A 19,436-nucleotide genomic window follows, 5' to 3' on the forward strand; every position below is an offset into this window, starting at 1 on the left:
CCAAGAATATAGAAGCAAGTTACGCTTGACTAAAACACTGTTTTCTATGTCTTTAAAGATAAACCTCAGGCGGGGCATGGTGGCTCCCGCCTGCAATCCCAGCACTTTGGGAGGCCTGGCTGGTTGTAGCCAGGAACCGTGGTGAGTAGTGTAGATCGTTGTCTTGTATTGGTTGCTTTTGTCCTTCCTGGACTTGGTCACAGCTGTTAAACACCTTAAGGGCAATCTCAGACAACTGGGGCATCAGCCTCTCCCTTTCCCCCGTCTCCTTCTTCTTTTTGTAGTTTTTCCGTATCGTTGGTGCTTCTGGTGTCCTGCCATGATTAACACTCCCCACAGCTTAGGCTCCTTATTTGGGGCCTGGTGGCAGCTGCCCAGGACTTAGAAGTGGGATTGGTGGTGCCACAGATCCCACGATTCTTGCCTACACCTGGTTCAACTTTTTATGCTTCAAATGCCAGTTTCTGCTTCTGGTGACCCAAGTTGTGGCAAGCATGGGGATCTGGGAGACAGAGCCACTGGCTTCCTGTGAAAAACTCATGTCTCTAAAAAAATTCTAATTCCTGAAAGCAGTCCCACTGTCAGCTGGCCAGATCCAGACTGCCGTGTGGCAGCCCAGGGATGTCTCTCAATCCCCCAGAGCATGAAGCACCGAGAAGAAACAGAAAAGAGAGGTGTGCTGCACTTACTGCAGAGACCCCGCTGTTAGACGCAGAGTGCTGTCTAGAGTCAGCCACAGGGTGATGTCCACTTACTGGCCCGGAGGAGCACAGATAGAAGGTCCCAGTGGCCACTTCTGCTCCTTTGAGGCAGGCTCTATAAACCCAAAAGTATCTGATACTGGTCTCAATCAGTTTAGAAAGTTTAGTTTGCCAGGGTTCAGGGTGCTCCCATGACACAGCCTCAGGAAGTCCTGAGCATATGTGCCCAAGGTGGTCAGGGCAAAGCGTGGTTTTATACACTTAGGAAGACATGAGACATTCATCAATACATGTAAGATTGACATTGGTTCCATCTGAAAGGGCAGACACCTTGAAGCAGGGGGCTTCCAGGTCATACACAGGTTTATAGTTTTCTGATTGGCAGCTGGTTGCAAGAGTTATTATCAGTAGATAGGAATGTCTGGGTTACAATAACAGGTTTTTTGTCACACAGATGAAACCTTCACGTAGCAGGCTTCAGAGAGAATAGACTATAAGTGTTTCTCATCAGACTTAAGGTCTGTGTTGATGTTAATGCTGGTTGGCTTTTCCTGAATTCCAAAACGGAGGCTAGTGTAATGAGGCATGTCCAACCCCACCTTCCATTATGGCCAGAGCTAGTTTTTCAGGTTAACTTTGGAATGCCCTTGGCAAAGAGGAGGGGTCCATTCAGATGGCCGGGGGTTTAGAATTTTATTTTTGGCTTACAGTCCAAATGGCAGCCTGGCAGCCTGGACGCCAAGAGAGAGAGGTCCTTGGGAACTGCATCCAACCCCTCTCAGGCAATGTGAGCGAGTCAGCAGGGGCGAGCTGGTGTTACCCACTGCTTCACCCATAGGGAGCCTTTGAGCAGTTTGGGGTCAGGACCTGACATGGTTTGGACGTCTGTGGTCTCCAAAACCCATGTTAAAATGTGATCCCCAGTGTTGGAGGTGGGGTCTGGTGGGAGGTGTTTGGGTCATCAGGAAGCCATGTTTGTACAGGCTTCAGAACACTGAGCCAAATAAACCTCTTTTCTTTATTAACTACCCAGCCTCGAGAGTTTCTTTATAACAACTCAAAATTACTAACACAGGACCCAAGTCCCAGTCCCATCAGAGTCACCAGAATTTAGTCACCCACACAAAGGGTGGGTTCCACTGCCTGGCAGGTACCAACCCAATGACCACAACAAGGAGGATTTAGCAAGGGGGTTTTGTGACTTGGAACAAGTAAGAACAGCAGGACAGCTCTCAAGGCAATGTCTCACCAAGCTGGGGGCTGGCTCAGCTGCTATAAGCAGAGGGAAATGAGGTGCAATCTGATTGGATCTTCCAGTGGGGTAATGTCGAGGCGCATGATCTGACTGGACCCTGCCATGGGATGGCACCACAGCTCTGTCGCACTGGATCCTGGATGTCCACTTCTTAATTCAGTCCCCCTCTCCTTGGCCCCCCAGTGGTTGCATGCTTCGTTATCTGGACACGCTCAGGGTATGTAAACTTCAACCTCAGGGTCCACGGCAACTGAAAAACAACTCACAACTTTGTTACATACAAGTTGAACCAGGTTGATATGACGCAGTTACAAAGAGGACAGGGCAGAGTGGGCCATGAGCCACAGGAGTAGGATGGGGAAGTCCCCACCCCTCAGACACCTTCGCGCAACAGCGTAGCCCCTGGGTGCTGGGCCTCCTGCAAGCCTCTTTCTAGTCTGTTCCAAGAGGGAGTTTTCTCGCTGAGCTCTGAGCTGGGCAATGAATCCAGGAGTCACCACCTCCCTCCCTGGTGAGCTCCATATAGTCAGAAAACTCAAGGAGTCCCCAGGTCAGTCCCTTGCCCAGGCCTGAGTGTGGCCTGGGGTCCTCAGCAGGCTAGTGCCCTGAGGGTCCTTGGCTGTCAGACTCCCTGGCTCCGCAGGCTCTTGCTGGCCTGTTCCTGGCCTCAGCCCTGTTCCCTTACCAGCCATGAGGAGATCGGTGCCTCTTCCCCATGGGCCCCTTGGGGCCTCCTATTGGGTGACAGGCACCCAGACCCTGAGGCTCCCTGGGTTTCCACACTGCCACTCCGCTCCCCATGCCGAAGTCCACCTTCTCCACTCACCTCCCCGTGGGACTATACAGGTTTAGTTCAGGCCCCGTCCTAGGCATCCTCCAGGTACTGACTCACAGAGCCCCACGGCAGTGTCATGCAGTAGGGGCTATAATCACCCCCTTTACAGGTGGGCAAACTGAGGTATGACGAGGTCCCTTGGGGGAACCACCCTGTGTGTGTGTGTATGGGTGTGCACGTGTGTATATGCATGTATGTGTGCATGTACATGGGAGTGTATATGTGCATGTGTGTGAGCAGGTGCATGTGCATGTATGTTCAAGTATGTGTCTGCATGTGTTTTTAAAGGAAAAAGGAGAATCACAGGATTGTTCTGTGATAATTATTCTTGGCTACAAGAAGCATTGACATGGGTGGCACCAGTCTGAGGTTGGACAGGCAGTGGCTGGGCAGATGTCCTTACGAAAGTGTGTATGTTTTTTGTGAAGGTTGCCATGGCCTTTGTGCAAGTGGTTGTTTGCAGTCTTTTGGGATAGTTTTTTATCAGATTTTGTGCCCGAGGACTCTCCACTCATGGCCTTTCCCGCCTGTATTTGTCAGAGTTTTTAGGAAAAGGGACTCCATTTGGTTTCTGACAACGTTCACAGGCAAGACTGGCTGGGATCTGCCTTCCTCAGGGAGGAGACGGAGGTTGGGATTCGGAACCTCTCACCTCTGCCCTTTGCACCCTCTTGGGCCTTCTGTCTCCAAGGCAGCTCTGGCGCAGCCTCCGCCCCCACTGCCCCCAGCCTCTACCCCCACTTACGCTGGGCATCCAGCTGCCTCACTCAGGGCTTGGCTGGGTTTAGCTGGGCACTGCTGAGGCCTGTCATTCTCTTGCTTGTGAGTCAAGGGGTCACTTTAGCAATTAGGGATGGGGACCCCAAAAGAGTGAGGGAGCCGGAGGGTTGGCTGCTTCCCTTTTGGCGAAACTGCAGGACAGCCAAGGAGCTGAGCCTCGGAGCCCCCAATAAAGACAGTCTGTGCAGGGTGACCAGGACTGTGTGGTCAGAGGCTAAACCCAAGTTACCTTCCATAGGCCGTGATTGGTGTGCTCTGGGTCAACTACGCATTGGTGCCATGGGGGCCGCACTCGCAGCCCCGGGCCTTCTTCTGGCAGGGCTCTCTGTTGCCCTCCCTGGATCAGGAGCTGGGGGAAGGGGCCGAGGCCAACCAGAAGCCTAGACCCCCCGGGGAGAGTTGATCCTGGACAAGGTTCCCCAGGAGGACAAGGAAGCTCCCTGGTGAAGGTGCGCTCCGCGCAGGCGCTGTGCCGGCAGCCCAGGCACTCCATCAGTGTCCCCTTATCCTTTAGGAGGAGTCCTCTCGGCGATGCTCCAGGGCTGTGGGCTGAGGCATGACGGCCCCCAGCTGCGTAGCTCCAGCCCCTTTCTAGCCGGCTGGTGGGCAGCTCCGAGTGGGGACCTGGGATCGGAGGAGACTCCTCCCGGGAGTACCTGCTGCCTTCGCTTGTCCCGGGACACGGCTGGACCCCGAGTCATCGACCGCAACCCGCGCACGGAGCCTGTCTCTGGGGCCGCCGACCCACGTCCGCGCTGCCGCCGAGCTGCCAGGGGGCCTGAGGGTCGCAGGAGGAAGGAGGTGGGCGCGAGGCGGGCGGAGGAGGGTGGAGCCGCCATCGCGACCCCTCCTTCGGGCCGGCGGGCGGGGGGGTGGGGGTGCGGCAGAAGAGGCAGCGGAAGCTGGGAGACCCAGGCAACTGCGCCGCTCCAGGCCCTGCCTTGGGCGCGCACATGCCACCTCCGCCGCCCTCGCGGCCGCTGCGCGGAGCCTCATGGCTTCATCTTCGTCCTCGCGGCTGAAGCTGCGGCTCCCGGGCTCGGCTCTCGGTCTCCACTGACTGAGCGGCGCGGCTCCAGGACTCCGGGCGCACCCGGCCAGCCCGCGCCCCGCGAGGGGGTGAGACTTCACCCAAGTTTGGGTTCTGGGGAGAACTTGTTGAAGCCGGGATTGGCCCCGGGCGGAGACAGAGACGAAGGTCGGGGAGACTGAGCCGGTTTCAGGTTCTCCATCAGGGCCGTCCAGAGGGTGGACTGTGTATCCGCGACCCTGGGGTGTTGGTGCGCGCCGGTGAGGAAGGGGCGGTTGGGCCGTCGGACCACCGAGTAGAAGGAGCCAGCGAGCGGTGTTGGAGTGGTGGATCCTGCGGATTTCTGCGAGGACAAAGTTTGGTTCTTTGGCCACTTTGTGGAACGTCTGTCTGGGTCCAGCGCGGAGAGCTGAGAGTGCCGCATAGACGCGCCCCTGACCACGCCTCCTCACTCCAGCCTCCGCTCCTTCCCTCTCACCCCGTCCGGCCTTGGCTGGGGTAGGTCGTGGACTAGAAAGGCGAAGGGAAGAGGGACGGCCTTTCAGTGAAGGCCCACTACGCGCCAGGCCCCGTGCCCGGCCCTTCCCGCTTCCCATCAGGGCGCTCCCAACCTAGGGACCGACACATGTGTGCAGGAGGGGACAGGGGAGAAGCCTCCACTGTGCTTGCGGGGTCGTGGCCCCGTCGAGCCCTCCTCGTCCCTGGTTTCTGCAGTGAATGAGGTCTGCAGCTGAGGCCTCTGCACCCAGACCCGCGTCCCTCCTCGTGGTGCCCCGGAGCCCCGTCGGGCTGCGGCGCCTCCTGAGCTTGACTCTGTTTCTCTCGCAGCTGCGTCCTGGGGCCGTGCGGAGGCCGATGAGGAGGCCGGCGGCCGCGCGCATCCGGTAGCCCAGGTGGCCCAGGGCTGCACCGCGGCGGCCTCGGCGCCTTGGAGTCCTGGTATTCGCTGAGGGCGCACTATGACGAGTTCCAGGAGGTCAAGTATTTGAGTCACTGAGGCACTGGGGGCGTGCGCGGGGCCTCTCTGCCTCTCAGGCTTCTCTCGGGAAGCAGCGCCAGCGGGGCCCGGGCCGGGCTGCCGCGCTGGAACCCGCGCGAAGTGATCCCGCTGTCGGGGCTGGTGTTCGCCGCCAGCCTCTGCGCCATCCTGGGGGCTTTGCTGGCGCTCAAGTACCTGGGTCGATCGCGGCGGGCGGCGGCGCCTGTCCCGAGGGCTGCCCCTAGCGCAAGGCCTTCGCGCGCCGTTCGCTTCCTGGCGGCCAACCTGGATGCCAGTATCGACCGGTGCCAGGAGTTTTACTGGTTCTCGGAGGAAGAGGAGGTGCTAGTGCTGGCGACGGACTAAGTGTAGCAGATGACCCAGCTCATCCACTCCGCACCCCATAGGGATGGCTGCAGATCAGCCAGCCCCTGTCCACCAGCCTCCAAGACCTGTCTGCTGGGTGGGCTTTGATTTCCACCTCCACCTGTGCCCGGTAGCCACACTGAGGGAGGCAGCTGTTGAGCACTGGAATAGGAATCCAAGCCCTAGGTTGACATCCTGGCTCTCCCCGCTGCTCCGCATTGTCTGGGATGACCCCCTGTCCGTTCTTTGTGGGTTTGTCTGCGTCCTAGGTCCAGCCACAGGCTGGGGGGCACAGGTGGGGGTGGTGCCCTTGGTGGCCCATATGCACATCTGTCTGGACATCCACCAGCTTCACCTGGCTCCAGGATCCTGCACAACTACCTAGTGTGGCGCATGGTGGTGGTCCTGAGTGAGCACCTGTCCCCGCCATTCCATGAAGCGCTGCACGAGCTGGCACGGGAGATAGAGGGAAGCCACAAGCCACAGGAGCTGGCCGAGGTCTGCCTGTGCCAGGCCAACCACCACTTTGGCATGGCACTTGGTGCCCTCTTTGTACACGAACACTTCTCAGCTGCCAAGGTGGGCTGCCCTGGGTTAGGATTGGGAGGCTGATGCTGAACTGAGAGGGTAGATTCCTCCCGAGGCCATGGTCCTAGCATAGGGAGCGCCACACATGCACCTGCAGCCAGTAGCACCAGGCCCTGCTAAGGGCTCAGCCCATTCTGAGGCTCCAGGCTGCTCCTCCACAGGCCTCCTCCTCCAGGAAGCCTACCTGGTCTGTCAGCGGAACGTGACCCACCCCACGAAGCCCCTGCCCAGCCTTCTCAGCCTTGTTCGGAAGGCGTGGCCTTAAGGGGTGTCCAGGGTGGTTACTGCGGCAGTTTCCTCTTCTAGCCTGTGAGCTTATTGTCGATGATGCAGGGCCTGGATCCCCATCGCCAGGGTTTCCTCTTGGTGCTCAGAACCAAGCTCTGAGCTTTGTAAGTGGTGCCTAAAGATGGGGCACTCCTCGTGCCAGGAGTGATGGACCAGAGTGAAAGACTGCTGGGCTGACCCTCGCTCCCCGACCCGACTCTGCAGGTGCAGCAGCTGGTGGAAGACATCAAGCATGTCCTGGGTCAGCAGCTGGAGGAGCTGGACTGGATGGACTCTGAGATCAGAGTTTAAATCAGGGAGGACTGTGTCCCGGCCTCTCCCCTCGTTGCCACCTTGACCCTGCCGCAGCTTGGTGACCTGAAGCCACACTGGCTGAAGGGAGTGGTAGGGTGTGGCTTGCCTGACCTGGGGTCCTGACAAAGGCAGTGCAGGGTGGGCCCTGGTGTCCCCCAGGGAAGTGTGGGGTGTTGGGGGCAGATGCTATCTGGGTGAGGGCAGTGTGCATCCTGCAGCCAGGAGCCACCCCGCTCCCACTCACTGTGTCTTGTGTGGAACAAGACACCCTGTCACTCGTTCATTCACCCATTTTTTCTGTATTTCCTGGGAGCCATCTATAGCCAGACCCTGTTCTGGTGCTGAAGGGAGGTGAAGCTCAAAGCACACAGCCCAGGCCACAGTGTGGGTTTGGCCTCCTACTGCCATGAGTCCTGGACACAGCAGAAAGTAGGCAGGAAGGGTGGTCTGGCGGCCCTGGCACCTCCTTGTTTCTCACCAACCATAGCCCAGACAGGTAGGGCTGGCAGGAGCCTGGGCCCAGAGTTCCAGTGCTGTGGGAAAGGGTGGGGCAGGTGGTGACAACATTAAGTGCAGCCTGGTTTTGTCATGATTGCAGCCCGGGCTGGGTCAGCCTTGCCCACGTGTATGTGCCTGTGTGTGTGCACACCTCTTCCTGGAGGAGGAAGCCGGGGGAGGGACCAGTGCCCTGGGCCAGCCAGGCCTGGGCTGCATCTTCCAGAGCAGCTTGTACACTCGAGTTTGACCCCTGTTCCCTTGCACAGATAGATGGAGCTCCAGGGAGAGTCTGTTCTCCAGCAGCCCAGGGCACACCCAGAGGTATAGCCTCAACCAGAAGATCTGGTAACCTCAGGCTGAGTTCAGAAGTAAATATGTGAAAAGGCGTCCAATCAATGTGGAATAAACCACAGGGGTGGGGTGGGGGAGGTATCACAGACTCCAGGTTGGTAAAGACCTAAAAATCCACCCGTAAGGAGGTGGAGGAATAGGCGCCCCAAACACCAGACTCAAGAGCATCATTCAGGACGTCAAGATGTGCACATACCAGGATGCAGCAATTCCATCCTGGGAAAGTGTCCTGCAGAAACTTGGCACACGTGTCCCAGGATGTAAGCACCAACGTGTGCAAAGTGGCATTGTTTAAATAGCCAGACATTGAAAAACCCAAAGGCTCATCAACAGCAGAAAAAGTGTCAAGAGTTTCATAACTGGAATATTATATAGCAATGGAAATGACCAGGATTTTGTAACATACAACAGATTAAATAAATCTCACAACACAAAGTTGAACAAAAGATGCAAATCACAAAGGAACACATAGGATAGAACATATCTTACACATACAGGAAGTTCAAATGGGGCAAACCTAAACTATATGGGGGATAAAACTATGAAGAGGCTGGGTGCAGTAGCTCACACCTGTAATCCCAGCAACTAGGCTGAGGCGGGCAGATCACCTGAGGTCAGGAGTTTGAGACCAGCCTGGCCAACATGGCCCATCTCTACTAAAATACAAAAATGAGCTGGGTGTGATGGCATGTGCCCATAATCCCAGCTATTCTGGAGGCTGAGGCAGAAGAATCACTTGAACTTGGGAGGTGGAGGCTGCGGTAAGCCAAGATCATGCCACTGCACTCCAGTCTGGGTGACAGAGCGAGACTCTGTCTCAAAAAAAAAAAAAAAAAAAAAAAAAAAAAAAAAAACTATGAAAATAAAATGAGTATCCAAAAATTCAGTGGTGGTTGGGTGTGGTGGCTCACACCTGTAATCCCAGCACTTTAAGAGGCTGGAGGATCGCTTCAGCCCAGGAGTTCAAGACCAGCTTGGGCAACACAGTGAGATCCCATCTTTAAAAAGAAAAAGAAAAAGAAAAAACATTCAGTGGTAAGAAAGAATAGTGTTTTCAATGGGAAAGGTATGGGGTGGTGTGGGGGAACCCTGGCCACAGTCAATTTCCTGATCTGGGTGGTGGTTACTTTGGTGTTCAATTCTGTAATTATTCTTCAGGCCATACCTTTCTGTTTTATGCACTATTCATCATGTTTGACATATCTTAAAAACAAAGAAGGAAAAAGGAATGAACACTACACAATGTGATCCAGATTAGATGCATGGGTTCCAGCCACGTTTCCCACTTTCATCGCAATCAGCATTTTCCAAAATGTGACACACACTTATTTCCAAAATGTGGTACTCCAGATTAGGTGGTATGGGGCATGTTTTAGCTGCCATCAGACAAGACATTAAATAGCATTAAACTTCACAATGAGAAAGTTATTTTTTAGACAGGATCTAGCTTTGTCATGCAGACTGGAGTGCAGTGGTGTGATCTCAGTTCACTGCAACCTCGGCCTCCCGGGCTCAAGCCATCCTCCTGCCTCAGCCTCCCGTGGAGCTGGTATTTTTTGTAGAGACGAGATCTTGCTATGTTGATTAGGCTGGTTTCAAACTTCTGGGCTCAAGCGATCTGCCCACCTTGGCTCCCAAACTGCTGGGATTACGGCATGAGCCACCGTGCCCAGCTGGTTATTTTTTGATTCTCTTCCAACCCTTCTGACAATGTCAAGGAGAAAATCTCAGTTGGTTCTATAATGTCTTCACTACCACCCTAACTTTGCCATCTCCCCTATAACAAGATAAAGCATGCTTTAGACTCAAAGCATCTAAGGAGGCTGTAAGGACATTGCTTTTGGTGTGTGTGGAATACACAGTGGCTTCTGTTTATGGCAAGAGATGGTGGTCCTCCATTTTTCATAGTTACAAATTTTCTTTTCTAATACATTTAAGGAAAATCTGAGCTTATGTAGAGAAAAATATTCAGTAAATAATGCCACAGGCAGTAATGTGGCTATGGCAAAAAGTTGTCAAGGTGATAGGTGACTAGCTGAGCGCTAAGAAGCATGGATTTAAAAGAAATAAATAGCCTTTGGGTCTGAGCTGAAATTCTCTCTCCACCACTTACTGAGTGTCCTTCAGAACGGAACCTCTCCAAGCCTTAATTCCCTCATCTACGAACAAGAAGAATGATAGTCCTGTCAACGTCAAGAAACAGAGGGAGGCTCCTCAAAACTGTGGAGTTTAATTGGGAACAAGCAGCAGCACTGCATGTGGAGCCCCAGCCTTAGTAAACTAGGGGCGCATCAGAGGGGAGGCAAGGAGGGCTTCGAAAGGCAAAGGAGCAGTGCGTGCTCGGTGGTTTTTTTTTTTTTTTTTTTGAGTTGCTCTATTGCCCAGGTTAGAGTGTAAGAGTGTAGTGGTGCGATCTTGGCTCACTGCAACCTCCACCTCCCGGGTTCAGGCGATTCTCCTGCCTCAGCCTCCTGAGCAGCTGGGATTACAGGAACACACCACATTTGACTACATGGTTGTTTTGAAAGGAAGAGAACACCGATTCCAGGGGCTTATCCCAGGAGCGGACGTCAAGTCATAAGTGGACACAGCGTATCAAGCAAGTGTTCTTGTGCATCCGGCTAGCCGTCCTTGTGACTCACGTAGCGAGCTGCAAAGTCCTGAGAAGTTCTGGCAAAAGGTCTTGTTTCAGGCGTCTGTGCCTCAGAGCCCTTCCCAGAGGCTTCAGAAGGACTCTGATTATAGGCAGGTGTGCGGGAGGGGCCTCCTTCACAACCTCCCGGCTACATTATTTTGTTGTTGCTCTGAGGGTTGGACAAAAGTGGCTCCATTTTGATTCTGACAACTTTCACAGAGTCTGGGGCTCAGGGCTGTTGTGGGGACTTAACTAGTGCAGGGTCTGCTGCAGAGTTAGCACGGGGAGCAGGGGGGAAGAGGTGAACCCTGACTTTTATGAACACGAGGTAAGTCCTGAACACCCTTGAAACCTGTTTCCGATCTAAGAGTTTGCACACCACACAACTGGCCAGATGGTAGCGGAAGCAGTTCCTTCCTAGAGCACAAATCTCTTAAATTCCTAATTAAGGGCTGTGTAGGCAGGACCTCCCTCTGGCCCATCCCACCTACCAGGGAGGGACATCTAGGCATTCCTCACACACAGAAGAACTTGGGTCAGGTACCTGGGGTGGAAACAAGAAGGGATTGTCCCACCCCCAAGGCAGGAGACACCCCAACCTCCTCCCCATGGGCTTCCTGGGGAGGCCTCTCAACAGGCTGTGGAGCCCCCTGAGCAGCACAAGCAGGGCACTGGGGCCTCAGCCTGTGGGAAGCTGCAGGCACAGAAGCAGGTTCAGCGGAGGAGGCGCTCAGACAGGCAGTCTACTTGGGCCTGAGCCCCAAGTAGACTGACCCTTCACCCCTGCTGAAGTGGCAGGGGCCAGGCCTCCCCTCGGCCCAAGGTTGGCAGCACAGGCAGGGGCACCTGGCAGGTGTGTGGTTCAACCAAGTCCTAGCTCATGGTTGTCCTTTGAGAGTGCGGGACAAGACTAAATTCTGCCCTGAATGGTGCTTCGGGCATCTGTATGGATGCGTGGAAAGGAAAGCTTATGAAGTCAAGGACGCTGTAACTGTATTCAGTGGTTTAACCCTGATCTTGTATCATAAGAACCAGGAGGACAATTGTATTCCAACAGTACCCTGGTAGGTTGAAAACCTGTTAAGCTGAATACACTAATGGAGAGTTTTGCTTTCCTGTTCTATTTTGCACTTCAATTTCTGGTGGGTTCTCAATTATTTGGCTAACTGGTTTCCAGAACCAAGCAATACACAATTTGTGAATGTTAAAGAACAAAACACAGTTCATGAGCCTGGTTGAGTAAAACAACTTTCTGAAGTAAAATAAATTATTTAAATGGATGTTTCTCCTAAAGTGACTTTCTGTATATTAAAAAAAAAATAAAAAAACAAAAAAAAAAACCTGCCACCAAACTATAAAAACCCTTAAAAAGAGAGAAGGTACAAAGATATGATCTTACAATAAGGTTTTAAATTCAGAACCTAAACTCAGGCATGTGCAAATGGAAGCTCATCATTCCAAGAATCACCTCTCGTCTCCAGAACCTTCTTGAATGTGAAAGGCATCGCTCTGCAGAACCTTCTTGAATGTGAAAGTCATCGCGTCCTGTTGCCTCCACCAGGGCTCAGATCTTTTTTTTTAAAATACAATTACTTTATTGATTTCTTACAATCGAATACTGCCAACTAGCATTCCTTCCATTCACGGATCATTAAAAACAAAGAACAGACTTCCTTGGTATTTTCAAATGATGCATTATGCAATAAACAGAGTTAGAACTTAAAATGCACCCTTATTAATTATGTAAACTGGTAATTGGTGTTAAGAAGCATAACTAATAATTTGGTTTCTTCATAACACAGAAATTTAAACATTTCTCCTGATAAGTCTTGAGGTTATCATTGTTATGAGTAGTGCACAGTGTGGCACATATGGTTTCATCTAGAAAGGAGTGTCTTACACACCTTAAACACAACACCATTAACAAAATGCATACATCAATGCCTGAGACAAAGTATGTTTCAAATATGAAGCAGCCCCTCAGGCTGTCATTTTAATATTTAGGTTTTGCATGATCATTTATGGCATTATAGATTAATTACATATAACATACTTTCAAACATCTTAACCTTGAAGATAAGAAAAATAATTGTTGCTTGAAAAAAATCTTCCAGGAAGCCATTTGGTTGGTATCAGGAGAAACTGACCCTCCATGAGTTTAGTGTCTGCCAGGTCGGCATCATTAGCTCAAGTCAGTGAATCAGATATGCAACATGCTTCACAGTGACTGTTCCCCACGTCCTGGCAATGCCTCTTCTCCCACAGTACGCCAGATGACGAGGCATTTCCAGGATTACCCTCGCCTGTGGCTTTCCCTTTTCATTCTTTGTTGCTGCATTAACTGTATTATTTAGTATTATTTCCTCTTCTCCCTTCTTCTATGGCCTTCCATTTTAATTACTCATAAACCCTTTCAGAATATCCTGAGAGAGCTCTATAAGGGGACGCTCTGGAGATGGAAAATCCAAGGGAGAAGATTGGGTACTGGAACGTACTTGACTTTCCTGGCATCTGCTGCAAACCTCTGCAAGGTTGAAGAGGGTGTAGCAGTTTCCGAATGCAGAGGCACGCTCCGTAACTGACTTTTCTACAAAATCAGCACCCACATTCAGCTCCTTTTCTACTGGACCTTTTAGAAGTCTGGCCTTTTCAGCCTTTACCTGTTTACACTTTCTTCCCTTAATCTTTCCTTCTCTGCCACAAGGGATTCCACGTGCCTCTTCAAATCTGCAACTGGGTTGCCTGCTCCTCTACAGCTGTTCATCGTGCTTTGAGGCTTTGCTTCCAATACACGGCTCTGCTGGCTCAGTCTTTTTCTGAAGTAAAAACAGTCGTGTGTCTGGATCCCTGTCACAGACGCCGAGTCTCGGGCGGGCGTTCCTCTGTGGAGGGCTGCGCTTCTGGGTCTTCCGCAGAGGGGCTGTGAGAGGCCTGAAGATGGGCAGCCCCATCCTTGTCTGCGTTCTACCGGGCCCTTGTCCGCGTCTCCTGGGCAAGGCGGCGCAGTTTCGTGTGGCTATGCCTTTGTAGTTCCAGCGGAAGGTCAGCCTGCTCAGCCTGTGCCAGCTCCGTAGCTTCAGAAGGACACACCATGGCCTTTCTGTGACAGGAAATCGCCTCTTCATATTTGCCTGCAGCTAATCAACAGTCTGCTCTGATGATGAGCCAGGTTGAGGGGGCCTTCAGTTACTTCCACAAGACCCCAGGGGAGGCAGCAGTGGGGGAACATGGAGAGGACAGCAGAGCAGTGTGATGCAGCTGCGGAGACAGCAGCCCCTCTCAAATCTTTAACCTGCCTCAGCCCTCCCAGTCCCCACTCTGACTCCTATCAGCCCTTGCAATCTGTGATTTCGACCCATATAACACCTCTTCGATCTGTGCCCAGCAGGGACTGGGGCACACTCTTCTGCAGAAGAGGCCCATCGACCATGCAGGTGACATAGCTGCTCCTGGCTCACGGAGTTGCCCAGGGACTGGCCACTCACCCTGGGCTCCCAGGGACCCCAGCCCAGCCTGGGCTCACACATGGGCAGAGGTTCCATGGAGGCAATGAAGATTTGTCACTGCCATGACTGTTACTTGAGGCTTTAAGTAGAAGACCATGCGCAGCCTTCTAACCGAGTGGGAACCTGAGCTTGCGTGTCAGTAGGAATTTTATCTGTTGCTAGAATAGTGGGCGGTTTCATACACCTTATGCTGAATGTACAAGCCTTGGAATCCAGTTGTGGATCATTCCTGTGCTAAGCATGAATACATTTCTTTTCAACTTCAGTTTTTACTTTTGTCCAAGTTATAAGTGAATGTAGTTTAAAGTATCAAACAGATCTACAAGGTTAAAACAGAACAAACAGCAGTTCCCTGTCTCCCTCCTCGCATTTTCCCATCTCCGAGGCAACCACTTTCCCCTCTCTTGGTTTTTTATTTTAATATTTACCACTGTTGCTAAATAAGATACTTCTTCATGTCTGAATTTTAAGCTATATATATATGCTATATAAATATGCTACACACACACAGTCTACTAATGTTCTACTATCTATTGTTGTGTGACAAACTACCCCCAACCAACCTTAAACAATGATAGTCTATTGTCTATATTTTGATCACAAAACTGCCATCTGGGCAGGGCTGATGGGACTGCCTGTGTGTGCTCTGAGGCCTCAGCGGGCCTGGCTTGCGGGCTGGGGGTCTGCATGGCTGCCCACCTGGTGCTGGCTGTGGGCTGAGAGCAGCCCCTCCACAAGGGCTTCTCCAGAGCTGCTTGGGCTTCCTCACAGAAGGGCAGGTGGGTTTCCAGAGACGGGGAAGCTGCCAGTCTCTGAAGGCCTGGGCCTGCAACTGGCAGTGTCCCTTCTACCACATTATTAGCTTAGCAGCCCTAGAGCCTGTCAAGATTCAAGAGGCGGAAAGAGAGTTTATAATCATCTTCAAGTCACACCTTCCCACTGAGGAAAAAGAGCATTTAGCTTCCATTTCACCAACTGCATTCCCTATCTTCCAGTCCTCCTGATAGAGGTCTACAGTAAACTAGATCCTGACTCGGCATTTCTATTGTGACGACTGTGTAAACGCTATGGCCAGATCGTAAACTGTGACTAGCTACCTTTTCTTGCTTGCACTGCTGTTTTCTCTGAAGCCAATCAATATTCGTCTTATCTTCACATGTGGATCATTCTGTACGTACTACGAATCCAACCCGAGGCTCTATGCCAAGTACTTCAGTGTTCTCTCAGGCTCTTCTGGGGAATGTGGCTTTCTATCCATGTCACTGTACTGCTGCCCTGGGCGGGACGTCCCGAGACGGGCTGCCAGGCACCACCCTGGGGCTGAACTGCTCCCTCGCCACTGTCCCAAGCACTTGCTCCACTGCAGCTTGGAGGACCCTGGGTCCTGTCGCTACGGTTTCCTCTCTGTGGCTTCTGCCCTCATTTCTGCCCATCTTTCCTGAGAAAGAAGGTGAGGGACATTTATCTGTTGAGAGCTCACCCGTCTGCAGTGTTTTTACTCCAGTGGCACTGAAATGTGTCTCCATGGTGGCAATCATTGTGCCCCCAATGGCCCTTATTTTGCTCTCTAGGAACTTTTTAGAGCAACCTCCTCTCCTTTCACGATGGCTTTCTCACCTCCATGAAGGTGTCCACCATCTTTTTCTACAGCTTTCTTTTTCCTCCACGGTCTGTGTTCCCCACGGAGCTTGTTTCTTGTTTGTTTCAGGAAGTTTTCCTCCATGAAGGGCAATCCCTGGCTGTGCATGGATAGGCATGAGCGGGGTGACTGGAAGCTCCAAGCACACCAAGGGGCTTGCAGACTGAGATGCTCTGGAGGGTGGCCTGGCTGGGTCCCTGGGTTGAGGGATCTCTGAGGTCGGGTTGTCTCCTGCTGGGATGGAGAGAGAACTGACAGCTTCACCAGTCCCTGGTCATGCAATGAGATTAGATGGAGTCTTCCCATCTCTGGACTGGAAGGGGAGGGCCGGGCTACCCATGCCCTGGGGACTGCCTGGGCACGAGGGGTGCAGTCTCAGCACCCCTTATGCACTTAGCCACACATCCCCCTGAACAGGCCTGGTCCTGGCCCAGAGACCCTTCGTTTTGCCTCTGTAGGAGATGGCTCTCCAGGGCCCGCCAGTAAGCTGTCAGGACAGGTCTCCTCCGCAGACCACGATGGAATCTAGGGAGCTGCCTGCCTACTGAATATATTGTTTGCAACAGTGATTCCAGCCATCCCTCTCCACCCCAGCCCAGAGGTCCCCGGTGCTGCTCAGTCCCAGAGCTGGGGGTCCTGTGGTGTAGGCTAGGGCAGTTCCAGCTGTTGCTGCTGCTGGCTTTGGAGTCCCCTTTCTCAGGTCAGCGATGCCTGGGACACTCACTCATCCTCTGCTTTCCAGGATCCAAAAGTGCTGTTTGCTCCTCTGCTCTCACCCGCCATGCAGTATGGATTGGGTTTAAAATCCTCCCTTTCTTGCCTCTTTGTGGACTTGGAGAAGGGAGTGACAGCAGGAGCATGCTACTCTGCACTCCCCATCCAGAGCCTGTAGTAATGACTTGCAGCCAGTCAGGCCTGGCCCCAGGCACAGCTAAGTGGGCCCAGGCCACCAGGGCCACCCCTGGCTCTTCTCACAGGTGCAGCAAGTGTACCCTGCTCTCTCCATACCTGGCCAGGCTCCGACTCCCTGGCCTGTTCCCAGCTCTCCATACCTGGCCAGGCTCCGACTCCCCGGCCTGCTCCCGGCTCTCCTTCTAAAGCCCCACTCAATCCACTTACTCCCAGGTCTTCCTGGGACCTCCTGGTCCATTCTGGCTAGAAGGGACCTCCTCTCCCCGGCTGGAAGGAGTTCTATGCCGGGCAGGTCACAGCTGCACATCCCATCCTGCCTGCCCTCCCAAAAGGCACTGCTGGGTAGGCCCGGCTCCTTCATCCATGCGCTTTCCTCCTTCCCACCCTGGCCCTGCACACCCAGTGTTCTACTGACCAGCTGCAGGCACAGCAGATCCTCACAGGCCTTGTTCTCTGAACACCCCGCAGTGGCCTTGAGAGGCTCTTGTCCCACAAATGAGTCCAAGCTGTCGCTTCGGCTGCATGCGCTCACCACGGGCCCTCCTTGCTGCACTGTCCTCAGGCCACACACAACTCTGGAGAAAGCCCATCCCCACCTGTGACTTTCTCAGCCTGTCCCCGTGAAGCCTCTCTGGACACCTGCACTGTCCCCTCAGCCCTTCCTCCTGGCACCTGGGCCATCACAGCCCCTCCTGCCTGGCCTCCCACTTCCTGACTCGTGGCGGCGCTGCTGGGTGGTGGAGCCGCTGCAGTGGCCTCTGGTGCTGCCTCTGCACAGGCCTTGCCTCCGCTGGCGCCCCCTTCCCAAGCTTCATGCCCATCCCCTCCCTTCTGCAGCCTGACATCCTCCTCAGGGGCCAGGAGGCCACCACCCCAGGCTTCGTGATCCCAGTTCTTTCCTGAGGTCCTTCCTAACAGGAACTGGGGAGGCGTCAGTTTCTCTCCAGGAGGGTGGCTTCAGGTCCTTCCCCAGGCCGGGCCACCGCCTGCGCCATCTTCCCCTGGGTCCAGGGAGCCAGCACTCACCCTTCGGGGTGGAGAACACACTCACGGGCCTGTGAGCGTCGCCAGCCCCTGGTCATGGAATGAGGTTGGTGGTGTCTACCTCTCCCTCCCTCCCCACCGGTGTCTCCTTGAGGAAAAGACAGTCTCGCTCTGTGCCCTGGGCCCTGGCCGGCAGGTGCTGTGGGACAGCCCAGGGAATGGCCAAGTTCTCCTGCAAACGAGGGTCGGTGCCTGGTCACTCTTTCTGTTGAGTCCTTTTAGCGAGGGGCCACATAAGAGGTTGGGCCCCCAGTGGACCCATGAGAGCCATCCTGTGAAGGTGAGTTGATTGAGTCAACCACGTTCCTTAAAGGAGTGAACGCAGACGGGGGCTCAGCATGACTGACGTGGGGAGAAGGCCGGGCCGTATTCTCTGAGCTCTGGGTAGGGTGTGGGGGCAGCCTGGGCCTGATACAGGCCCTAGTTGGGCACAAAACTGCCAGGTCACTGTAGGCAGAGACCTGACCTGACCCTCGTGGATACGGTTTCCACTTCCCCAGATGGGGTGGGGTGGGCTGGGCTGGGGCTGCCATGGCCTCCATGGCTCCAGGGACCTGCCATGCTCTGGGGCCAGCAGGGAAGGTGAGGCTGTCTGAAGAACCTTTGAGCCCAGTACCTGCAGGAACCCCCTTGTTCACCCCCCTGACTACTCCTCACTGGGGCCTGGGGGCGCTGGGGCATAGGGACAGGTGTCCGTCTGGTTCTGTGCTGCCTGTGAGGGAATAGCTCCCAGGCTTCATGGGAGGCCCTGGGGGACAGGGTCAGCCTTGCCTGAGAGGCTCAGAGAGGAACTTGGCCACTGCTCCTCAGAGGGTGGGCAGTGTAGAGGGGAGGGGAAGGGGCTGGGATGTCTCCTGTTTGGGGCTCTCACAGTCAGGCTGCCTGGGCCAGGGCAGCACCCCACAGCCTTCTACACCCCAGCACCAAACCCCCAGATGCTCGCCTGTCTGTCCCTGCAGGTACTTGGCTCCAGGAGAAGGTTCTGGGGACAGGAACAGATGGGGTGACCGTGGCCTCTGGGATATCTCGGGGGTGGCAGGACGCACAGACTGAAGGCCGCCTGAGGTGGCTGAGCCCTGGCGGAGGGAAAGGCTCCGAGGGCAGGTGCGGGGACGTCTTTGGTCGCCTCCTACAGCCAGCCCCGTCTGACGGTGGCAGAACAAAGGCAGCCGTGCCCAGTCGCTGTCGTTCAGGCGCTGCGAGGCACTCTGACAAGGGACCCTATTGATTGTGTCTTTGAAGAAAATTCACTGTAACCAGATCAAATGAGCTTGTTAATCCCGACACCCCGGGAAATGGTGCGGGGATGGCCGTGCTCACCGTGGCTTTCATCCTGGTTTCTGGCAGCTCTCGGGGAAGCCAAGCCACGGAGCTTCCCCCACGGAGGGGGAAGGAGCGCAGGCTGGGGTCGGGCTGGCTGGGGAAGGGACGGCCCCGTGGCCGGCCAGCTCTGCCCGGGACCCGAGGCAGGTGGCATCCGTGGGTGCTCGGGACACTGGGTGGGCAAAGGGGCCAGGCTGTGTCACCAGAAGCCGGTTTCCCCTCCTGGTTGGGAAGGCACTGGAGGGCCCTGTTCCCCTCCCCCAGGCTCAGGCCAGCTTCTCTGTCCAGTCTCCCTTAGCACTGTCAGGGCACCAACTCACACCAGAGCTGGGCACAGGGCCTCACAGAGTGCTGCTTGAGGAACTGGGGGGAGAGGGTGTTGCAGGACCCATGACCCCCACCAGGCCCTGCA

The 19,436-nt window shown here is 54.3% G+C and overlaps 1 pseudogene across 1 annotated transcript; it reads right to left on the minus strand.

Annotated features, from left to right (window-relative positions):
* Positions 1 to 12,181: 12,181 nt before the first annotated feature.
* Positions 12,182 to 19,425, minus strand: LOC115893208 (annotated as a pseudogene). The gene has a single exon (XR_004053184.1). The product of XR_004053184.1 is annotated as a nuclear receptor-binding factor 2 pseudogene (transcript).
* Between the last annotated feature and the right edge of the window lie 11 nt (positions 19,426 to 19,436).

This window comes from Rhinopithecus roxellana, chromosome 14 (genome assembly GCF_007565055.1).
Source record: "Rhinopithecus roxellana isolate Shanxi Qingling chromosome 14, ASM756505v1, whole genome shotgun sequence".
In the NCBI taxonomy this organism is placed as follows: domain Eukaryota; kingdom Metazoa; phylum Chordata; class Mammalia; order Primates; family Cercopithecidae; genus Rhinopithecus; species Rhinopithecus roxellana.